General features: G+C 56.7%; 3 non-coding genes across 3 annotated transcripts; 1 reads left to right on the forward strand and 2 right to left on the reverse strand.

Annotated features, from left to right (window-relative positions):
- Positions 1–991: 991 nt before the first annotated feature.
- On the reverse strand, positions 992–1,144 carry LOC140214916 (5.8S ribosomal RNA). Its single transcript, XR_011891842.1, has one exon. It is a non-coding gene; the product is annotated as a 5.8S ribosomal RNA (ribosomal RNA).
- A 1,575-nt stretch (positions 1,145–2,719) lies between these two features.
- Positions 2,720–4,535, reverse strand: LOC140214920 (small subunit ribosomal RNA). The gene has a single exon (XR_011891846.1). It is a non-coding gene; the product is annotated as a small subunit ribosomal RNA (ribosomal RNA).
- Positions 4,536–8,585: 4,050 nt separating this feature from the next.
- LOC140214919 (U2 spliceosomal RNA) lies at positions 8,586–8,777 on the forward strand. The gene has a single exon (XR_011891845.1). It is a non-coding gene; the product is annotated as a U2 spliceosomal RNA (small nuclear RNA).
- The last annotated feature ends 463 nt before the right edge of the window (positions 8,778–9,240 follow it).

Consider the following 9,240-nt stretch of genomic DNA (forward strand, 5'->3'; position numbering starts at 1 on the left):
CCAACCGAGTGCGACGCCCTACCACGTCCTTCGCCCAACACGGAGCTACTTATAGACGAGGCTGGCAGGCGGTGAACCGCCTGCGCGCGTGCGGCGCACGAGCAGTTGCGTGGTAAGCGACCGTGTCTGAAGCCCAAACACCACCGAGGCAAAGATCGCCTTAGCAGCGCGCCGCTTCAGCGGGCACCGCAGGGGCGACTAAAACCTGGCGGGAGGCATCGTCTCGTGTAGCGTCGCCCCTGCCCCAACTGGAGTGGCCCAGTCTTTAGGGGACAGAGACTGCGAAGCACTTGGACCGACGGCGGACTACGACGGAACGCTTCAGCTCCGCCAACGGGGCACCCACGCTCTCGAAGGAGACATTTTCCGTTTCGCGGCAATTCTCCGCCGTGCCGTGACTCTTCTCGCTCGCAGACGGCGCTGTCGCGTCGAACCGCTTTCGGGGGCCACCCTTCTCCTCCCCGCTCCTCGCAAGAATCTGCCGATTCCCATTCCTGCGACGAAGCCCGGAAGGGCGCCCACACAGCTGCGGTGACGTGAACGAGCGACCAGCTCTGGAGCTCGACGTACTTCGAAGGCAAACAGCGCAAATTGCGATCGCGCTGGCTTTGCGCACGGCGCGGGAATCGGCCGGCGTTTCATTCCCACGTTTTCCGTGCACGCAAGCGTGCGCTTCCGACTCTCTCGCAAACGTGCGCGCTACATGGCAACAGACGTTCGCGCCTCGTGCTTGGACCGCTCTTTCCCTGCAGGTATCCGACTCCATCCTGCGGCGGTCTTACTAGAGGCGCGCACTCGTCACGCTGCAGTAGTATTGCCTCGTTTCCGTCTTTTCGAAGAATTGGCACAACGGTTTGCCACCGTCTCCCTCTCGTGAGGCCGCTGGCGCGTGGCTTTAGCGCTCAACGTACTGTCCATGATGCCGACGCGGTCAAAACGAGTCGACGGACGCACGTTCCCTGTGCGCCGAAGTCTCTCTTGATATGTGATCCGACCCTCAGACAGACGAAGCCAAGGGAAGACCCAAGGCCGCAATGTGCGTTCAAAGAATCAGTGCTCAGTGTGTCCTGCAATTCACACCAAGTCTCGCAGCTGGCTGCGTTCTTCATCGACCCGAGAACCGAGTGATCCACCGCTTAGAGTCGTGAAAAATAGTTTGTTCAATTCAGTACAGTACAACCAGGGTTTTAGGCACGTGGCGTCTCCCTGTGTGTGGTTTCGAAGAGCGCCTTTCGGCGTGCGCTCCTCCAGTCTCGCTCTTTCGGCGGCCGCGTCTCAGCAGCTGAAAGCCTAATGGCACTCCACTCCTGCTACTACGCGCGTGTGTTTTGCGCCCACGCCTTCCTCGCTTGCCCTCGAGGCACCTTATGCCGTTTGCGCGCACTCGAAGCCGGTTTTACCTGCCAACCATCCACCGGACCCGTGTGTCTCGTGTGCACGTTCACATCGCTCCACTAAAAATTGCAAAGAGCGACAGAGCCATGATTAGGGCTAAGCCGCTGTGGAGTCTTTAACGGCTACACGGCCACGGGCAGGGCTTCACCCCCATCGACGTGCTTCGCTTCAGTCAGCAGTAGGTTCATAGAAGGGCCTCAAACACACACACACTTTCGCATCGGCAGATCGCCGCAGCATAACCGCTGTTGATCCAACAGCCTACTTGAGACGAAAGACAAGAGCCCGGCGCGCGTACTCGCGCAGCTCTCCAAAACCACTCGGCCAGTGCCAGGGACGGCTCCCTGCGCCGGCGCCACAACAAGTCTACTTGAGGCGGAAGACGAAGCCAGCAAGGGCCTGGCCGCAAGTGCGTTCGAAACCGGGACTACAGTCCCTCGTCTGTCCGTACTTCCTCTTTCGACGTGCGGCGCCTTCCCAAAGCGCACAAGTCCGCTAACCGCAGAACGCTTCCGACGTAGCAAAGCCGCGTTTCCTTCGGTACTTCGCAGCAACGCCGCCTTTCCCTCGGCGGCGGGCGAATAGCCTGCAGACGTCGTCGCATTAAACCGCGATCTCGACACCTCGCGCGTCACGAGCAGGAGCCGACCGGCAGCCTCCGGCCCTTTCGGACTCGGTGGCATTTGCCGCGGAGGACGGGAGAGCACTTTAGGCCACGGTTCCTTCCGTACTTGGCAGCCGCACCCTCATACCGACAGTTCCATGACCGACCGAGCGCCACACCGTTCCTTTAGTACTTGGGTGGCAACAAAGTCGGGTCGTTACTCCATACTCGCCGCAGGAAGCGACCGGCAGCCGCCAGCCTTTTCAGACTCGGCAGCGTTTGCCGCGGAGGACGGGAGAGCGCTCGCACCACGGTTCCGTGTGTGTACTAAGCGGCAGCGGCATTAGCTCTCGACCGTCAGTTCCTTGACCGACCGCACGCTTCGCCGTTCCCCTCGTACTGGGCAAAGCAGCAGGTCGGGTCGTCTTACTCCCATTCCGCGCAAGAGCGCCAAAGCGGACAGAAAGCCCACCCAGTGTGCGTTACGCCGTTTCTACCCGCGGGCGCGGCCAAGCCAACCGTCCAAGGTTGCAGCCGGCGTCCACTGGGCGCAACAAATTTGGCACGGGGCGCCCCTCAAAATTCAGGCAGTCCCCGGCATGTTCGGGTATAGCCGTCCCCGCGTCCAAGCGGGGCCAGCGGCGGAAAGCGTCGGGCGCAGCGAGCTGCTTCACCCACACGGGGTAGAAACAATGGCGCTCGCCACCCTTCACAATCCGGTAATGATCCTTCCGCAGGTTCACCTACGGAAACCTTGTTACGACTTTTACATTCCTCTAAATGATCAAGTTTGGTCATCTTTCCAACAGACCGGCGCAACCGAAAGGCCGCGCCGGACATCGGTCCGAAGACCTCACTAAATCATTCAATCGGTAGTAGCGACGGGCGGTGTGTACAAAGGGCAGGGACGTAATCAACGCGAGCTTATGACTCGCGCTTACTGGGAATTCCTCGTTCAAGGGGAACAATTGCAAGCCCCTATCCCAATCACGAAAGAAGTTCCACGGGTTACCCAGTCCTTTCAGACAGGGATAAAGACACGCTGCTTCCTTCAGTGTAGCGCGCGTGCGGCCCCGGACATCTAAGGGCATCACAGACCTGTTATTGCTCTGTTTCGTGCGGCTAGGAGCCGCTTGTCCCTCTAAGAAGGTTGTAAGGTGCTGGGAACCCCGCACCTATTTAATAGGCTAGAGTCTCGTTCGTTATCGGAATTAACCAGACAAATCGCTCCACCAACTAAGAACGGCCATGCACCACCATCCACCGAATCAAGAAAGAGCTCTCAATCTGTCAATCCTCCCAGTGTCCGGGCCGGGTAAGTTTTCCCGTGTTGAGTCAAATTAAGCCGCAGGCTCCACTCCTGGTGGTGCCCTTCCGTCAATTCCTTTAAGTTTCAGCTTTGCAACCATACTTCCCCCGGAACCCAAACACTTTGGTTTCCCGGAAGCTGCCCGCCGAGTCATTTGAGTAACTCAGGCGGATCGCTGGTTGGCATCGTTTATGGTCAGAACTAGGGCGGTATCTGATCGCCTTCGAACCTCTGACTTTCGTTCTTGATCAAAGAAAACATTCTTGGCAAATGCTTTCGCAGTAGTTCGTCTTGCGACGGTCCAAGAATTTCACCTCTAGCGCCGCAATACGAATGCCCCCGTCTGTCCCTCTTAATCATTACCTCGTATTCCAAAAACCAACAGAACAGAAACGAGGTCTTGTTCTATTATTCCATGCAAGTTTATTCAGGCGACTCGCCTGCGTTGAGCACTCTAATTTTTTCAAAGTAAAAGCACCGGCCTTCTCGAGGCACACAATGAAGTGCACCAAGAAAGGACCGGCATGATGTTCAGTCCGAGCCGTCGCATCGGGTAGATGCACTACTCGTCTGGAACTGAGATCCAACTACGAGCTTTTTAACCGCAGCAGCTTTAGTATACGCTATTGGAGCTGGAATTACCGCGGCTGCTGGCACCAGACTTGCCCTCCAATTGATCCTCGTTAAAGGATTTAGAGTGTACTCATTTCAATTACGGGGCCTCAAAAGAGTCCCGTATTGTTATTTTTCGTCACTACCTCCCCGTGCCGGGAGTGGGTAATTTGCGCGCCTGCTGCCTTCCTTGGATGTGGTAGCCGTTTCTCAGGCTCCCTCTCCGGAATCGAACCCTGATTCTCCGTTACCCGTAACAACCATGGTAAGCAAGTAACCTACCATCGAAAGTTGATAAGGCAGACACTTGAAAGAAACGTCGCCGGCTCGTGGCCATGCGATCAGCACAAAGTTATCCAGAGTCACCACACAATACGGGCCGAAACCCGATCGATCTTGGTCTAATAAAAGCACCCGTCGCCCAAAGGGCTTCAGGCTCACTGCATGTATTAGCTCTAGAATTGCCACAGTTATCCAAGTAGGAAGAAACGATCTAAGGAACCATAACTGATTTAATGAGCCATTCGCGGTTTCGCCTTATTTCGGCATGTACTTAGACATGCATGGCTTAATCTTTGAGACAAGCATATGATTACTGGCAGGATCAACCAGGTAATCGTTCAACTGCGCGTCCAGCCTTTCAAGCAGGCCGGACGCCGTTTTTGCGATGCCGAGGCCACCTTCAGGCGCCCCAACACGCTTCGTTCTCGCAAAGGGTAGCACTTTGCACAGTCCGAGACGACGGCGTTCGAGCTCGCTACGGCGCCCTCCCCGCAGGGCCGGGTATCGCCACGCGGCAAGAAGCACGCAACATTCTCGATAGACCGGTTGTGTCGACTCGATCGCGGCTTGCGGTTTCTCTCGAGCCCGCAGCACTGGTGGACCGACCGACACTTGCAACGTAGCCGAGACGGCAAAGCCGCTAGGCGACGGGTCACGCCCGCGCCTTCGGCGCTTTCGTATTTGATTCGTCCGAGGACGATGCGGAACACACTTCGATATCGTGGAAAAAGCGTCGTCCGACAACCAGCCCCTAACGCATCAAGCGGATGAGGCTGCAGACGTCAGCTGTGGGATCCACGGGAGCGATACCGGGGACACGCTTGACGGGCACGAAGCCCGCCGCATATCAAACACCCAGGTCGCTTTGGGGGCGACTGCTCTCTGGGACCCCCATATAATAGCAGCGATAAGTACCCAGACCTCCATGGGGCCGTACTCGTGCCACTTTCGACGAGCGTTTGGCGAAAATCGTGCCGCCTCGTAACGCCGCGAGCAAGATTGAAAGCTTACGTCGGCAGCACAATGCCGAAGTCGTGAAAGCGCAGCGCGTCTACCGAATGCGCGAACGGCAATTTCTCGCTAATGGCCAGTACGGTTTCCTGCACAATTGCCTTTCTGTCGCCCTACGGGGCCCCCGGCCGATCGATTCGAGGCACGCTAGCACGGCCCCTTCGCCATTTCCGAGCACGAGTGCGAACAGTGCGGGCGGCGTGCTCGACGCCCCGGCTGACGTCGTTTCGGACTTTGTCTCTTCGCGTGCTCGCGGCAACGCCGCGGCCAACGACGACGTCTGCGCGGTTCTTTGCCGGTTCCCGGCGTGCTATAGTGCAGCCCTCTGCAGGGTGACACCGGCTCCGTCGTGGCCGTGCGGCGGCTTGTACGCAAAAGTTGCGTCAAAGGCGTCGCCGCTCGCGCCGCCCCGGCACACGCGGTTTCGGACTTTGTCTCTTCCAGCGCTCGCGTAGTCGTGGGCACGATTGTCGACTTCGGAACGGTGCGCGGACACCGCCACGAGCACGCGCAAGACGAAAATCGCACTACGGTACAATGTCGGCCGGGGCCCTACGGCCCCCTTACAGTAGCAGCGATAAGTGCCCAGACCTCCATGGGGCCGTACTCGTGCGACGCGGCGGCGTACTGCGCCGAGCCGAGCGCCAATATTTGGCTTTTGCAGGGCGGATTCGAGCTCTGGCGATTGCCGCGGTACCGCCGCTCACCGATTCAAGGCACGCTAGCGCGGCCCCTTCGCCATTTCCGAGCACGCGTGCGAAACAGTGCGGGCGGCGTGCTCGACGCCCCGGCTGACGTCGTTTCGGACTTTGTCTCTTCGCGTGCTCGCGGCAACGCCGCGGCCAACGACGACGTCTGCGCGGTTCTTTGCCGGTTCCCGGCGTGCTATAGTGCAGCCCTCTGCAGGGTGACACCCGGCTCCGTCGTGGCCGTGCGGCGGCTTGTACGCAAAAGTTGCGTCAAAGGCGTCGCGCTCGCGCCGCCCCGGCACACGCGGTTTCGGACTTTGTCTCTTCCAGCGCTCGCGTAGTCGTGGGCACGATTGTCGACGTCGGAACGGTGCGCGGACTACGCCACGAGCACGCGCAAGCCGAAAATCGCACTACGGTACAATGTCGGCCGGGGCCGTACGGCCCCTTACAGTAGCAGCGATAAGTGCCCAGACCTCCATGGGGCCGTACTCGTGCGACGCGGCCGCGTACTGCGCCGAGCCGAGCGCCAATATTTGGCTTTTGCAGGGCGGATTCGAGCTCTGGCGATCGCCGCGGTACCGCCGCTCACCGATTCAAGGACGCACGCGAGACACCTCTTCGCCATTTCCGAGCACGCGTGCGAACAGTGCGGGCGGCGTGCTCGACGCCCCGGCTGACGTCGTTTCGGACTTTGTCTCTTCGCGTGCTCGCGGCAACGCCGCGGCCAACGACGACGTCTGCGCGGTTCTTTGCCGGTTCCCGGCGTGCTATAGTGCAGCCCTCTGCAGGGTGACACCGGCTCCGTCGTGGCCGTGCGGCGGCTTGTACGCAAAAGTTGCGTCAAAGGCGTCGCGCTCGCGCCGCCCCGGCACACGCGGTTTCGGACTTTGTCTCTTCCAGCGCTCGCAACCATGTCGGGGCCGACGCCGACGACTGCGTGGTGTTTCAACGATTGCCGGCGTGACACAATGCAGCTGCGTGCGGGATGCCAGCGATTCCGTCGTGGCGGTGCGGCGGCTTGTACGCAAAAGTTGCGTCAAAGGCGTCGCGCTCGCACCGCCCCGGCACACGTGGTTTCGGACTTTGTCTCTTCGAGCGCTCGCAGCGATGTCGAGGCGATCGCTTACGTCTGCACGGTTTCCGGTGTGCTACAATGCAGCAGTCTGCCGCACTACACCTCTTGGTTGCCGAGGCCAGCACGGCAATTTACTGAAGCGAGCGCATTGCGCCCAGGCGGCAGCGGACTTTGTGCTTTCGGGAGTGCTCTTGCTGTAAAATTTGAACGGCTGCAGCTGCGCGAAGCAAGTGTACCTATTTTCACTCTCTCTCTGTCTGCCTTTGAGGCGACTGTAATTTCACTTTAAACGCAACTGGAGGCGGGAGCAACCTGATGAGAGTAGGTGGACTTCGGTACATGTTGTAATTTAGAAATTGCTTTCAAGCTTTGAGGACATACACCTTCGCGCCATCTGCTTTCCCCGTCTCTTTGGCACTTTATAGTATGTGCTGCATGCTCTGCATTCCAAAGAAACACGCCTGTGTCTCTCCCTCTCTCACGTTCTTCTTCTTTTTGTAGCTGCTGTTGTAGAAGATGCTATGCTCTTTAATCGCTGTAACATAGAGTGCTTGCACAAGCCAACAACTGTTGCGCGTTTTTTTTTTTTTTTTTTCTCTTCCCAAGACGTTTCTGCCATTATTCACTAACTCTCGTTCTTAGTATGCAATGGAGCGTTAGCTCGCGCCATCTACCTTTCTTTCTGTATTGCAAAGTCCGCAGGTTTTCCTAGTTCCGTACACAGATGGCGCTAATGCGTTTTGGCGCCAGGTTCGAACGACCTCGCTGTACTCGTGTTTCCCATTTGAATGTTTCAAAGGGGTTTGCGACAGGGGGTGGTTCTTGTGCAAGGCTGAGCTTTCCAGCTGCGTTTAAGCTATGCTAGCATGTGTGCGTATATATATATATTATATATAAATACACAAACACACACACACACACACACACACACACATGCATATATACATACACACACACGGTAATGGTAAAGATGATGAGGTAGCACTTTTTTTTTTTTTTTTTACAATGCCTGTGTTTCAGATGGCGATCTTTCTCCCCTCTATGTTTCCGGTGGGAAGGAGTGTGCAGCGTTTTCTATATTTATTTTGTCATTCACTTCTATGTTGCTCGTCTTCGTACATGGGGCATGCTACCTAATTCTACCGGTCGAATCGACACGTTGCGATCCGTCCCGGCCTGTGCCGTATCAAAATTTTCAGTGGGCCTTGCGGTAAATAAAAAGAAATGAAGGAAATGCGCGTAGTATATTACAATTGCACACGGGCTTGAAACGAAGCCCTCAAGGAAGGTCACCTTGAGCGGTCGCATTCAGACGGAAGTAAGCATTCCCCTGGCGCGTTTTTTTTCCGCTCGCCTGTTCCGTTTTCTACGAGGTTGCCTTGGTTGGTTTCGCGTTACAAGCAAGCTTGCACTCGGGTCTCGTTTCTACGCGACAGCGTTTCGTTAACAGCGAAAGACTGAGGCGTTGCGAGTTCATCCGTGAGATAGGGAGCGTTGAGTCTGTACACAGGCTGAATTTTATAATATTGCCCACGCTGTTGCTGAGGTTACCCATGTCGGCAGGGCGCCCACAAGGCAGTAGTACAATGAAGTGAAGTGAAGGACATCGCTTCTCGGCCTTTTGGCTAAGATCAAAGTGTAGTATCTGTTCTTATCAGCTTAATATCTGATACGGGTTCTATATGGACCCACGATATTAAACCTATTTTTGGAAGTTGGCGGAGTGCTTGAAGCCTGCTTCACCTCCGCCGCAGGTCGGCCCGGTATTGCACTACCTCCGGGATCGGCCCCGCTCACTTAGGTGAGACTTCATTCAATCAAAATGAAGAGCACAAGCTCAACGCGAGCAGTGACTTGACACGCACCATTCCTATACTACACGCAACGATGCCGGTTCGCGGACCACGAGAGTAATTAAACTGCCACTCCATCTGTGTGTAGCGTCGCACTTGTTGCGTCGCAAATGGGACAGCCGCTCCAGCAAATTTCTAGTTATGGGCTTCGAGAAAAATTAATGAAAGCAAAAGAAAGAACCAGAATTCCTATTTGTCCGATGTCTCTGAATGATTGTCTCCTGTAAAGAGCCACTTGGGGGGATGGGGGGTAGGATTAGCCGTGGGGTTCGCAATCAATATGAATCCCACTCAAAGCCAACACTGGATTTTGGAGTTCACTATCGCTTGGATCCGTAAACCACCGCGGCCACGCAAGCTCGCCCTGCCGCCGAAATCCGCTGCCCAAGTGGAAGAAAGATTCCCTA

This window comes from Dermacentor andersoni, unplaced genomic scaffold (genome assembly GCF_023375885.2).
Source record: "Dermacentor andersoni unplaced genomic scaffold, qqDerAnde1_hic_scaffold ctg00000749.1, whole genome shotgun sequence".
Classification (NCBI taxonomy): Eukaryota; Metazoa; Arthropoda; class Arachnida; order Ixodida; family Ixodidae; genus Dermacentor; species Dermacentor andersoni.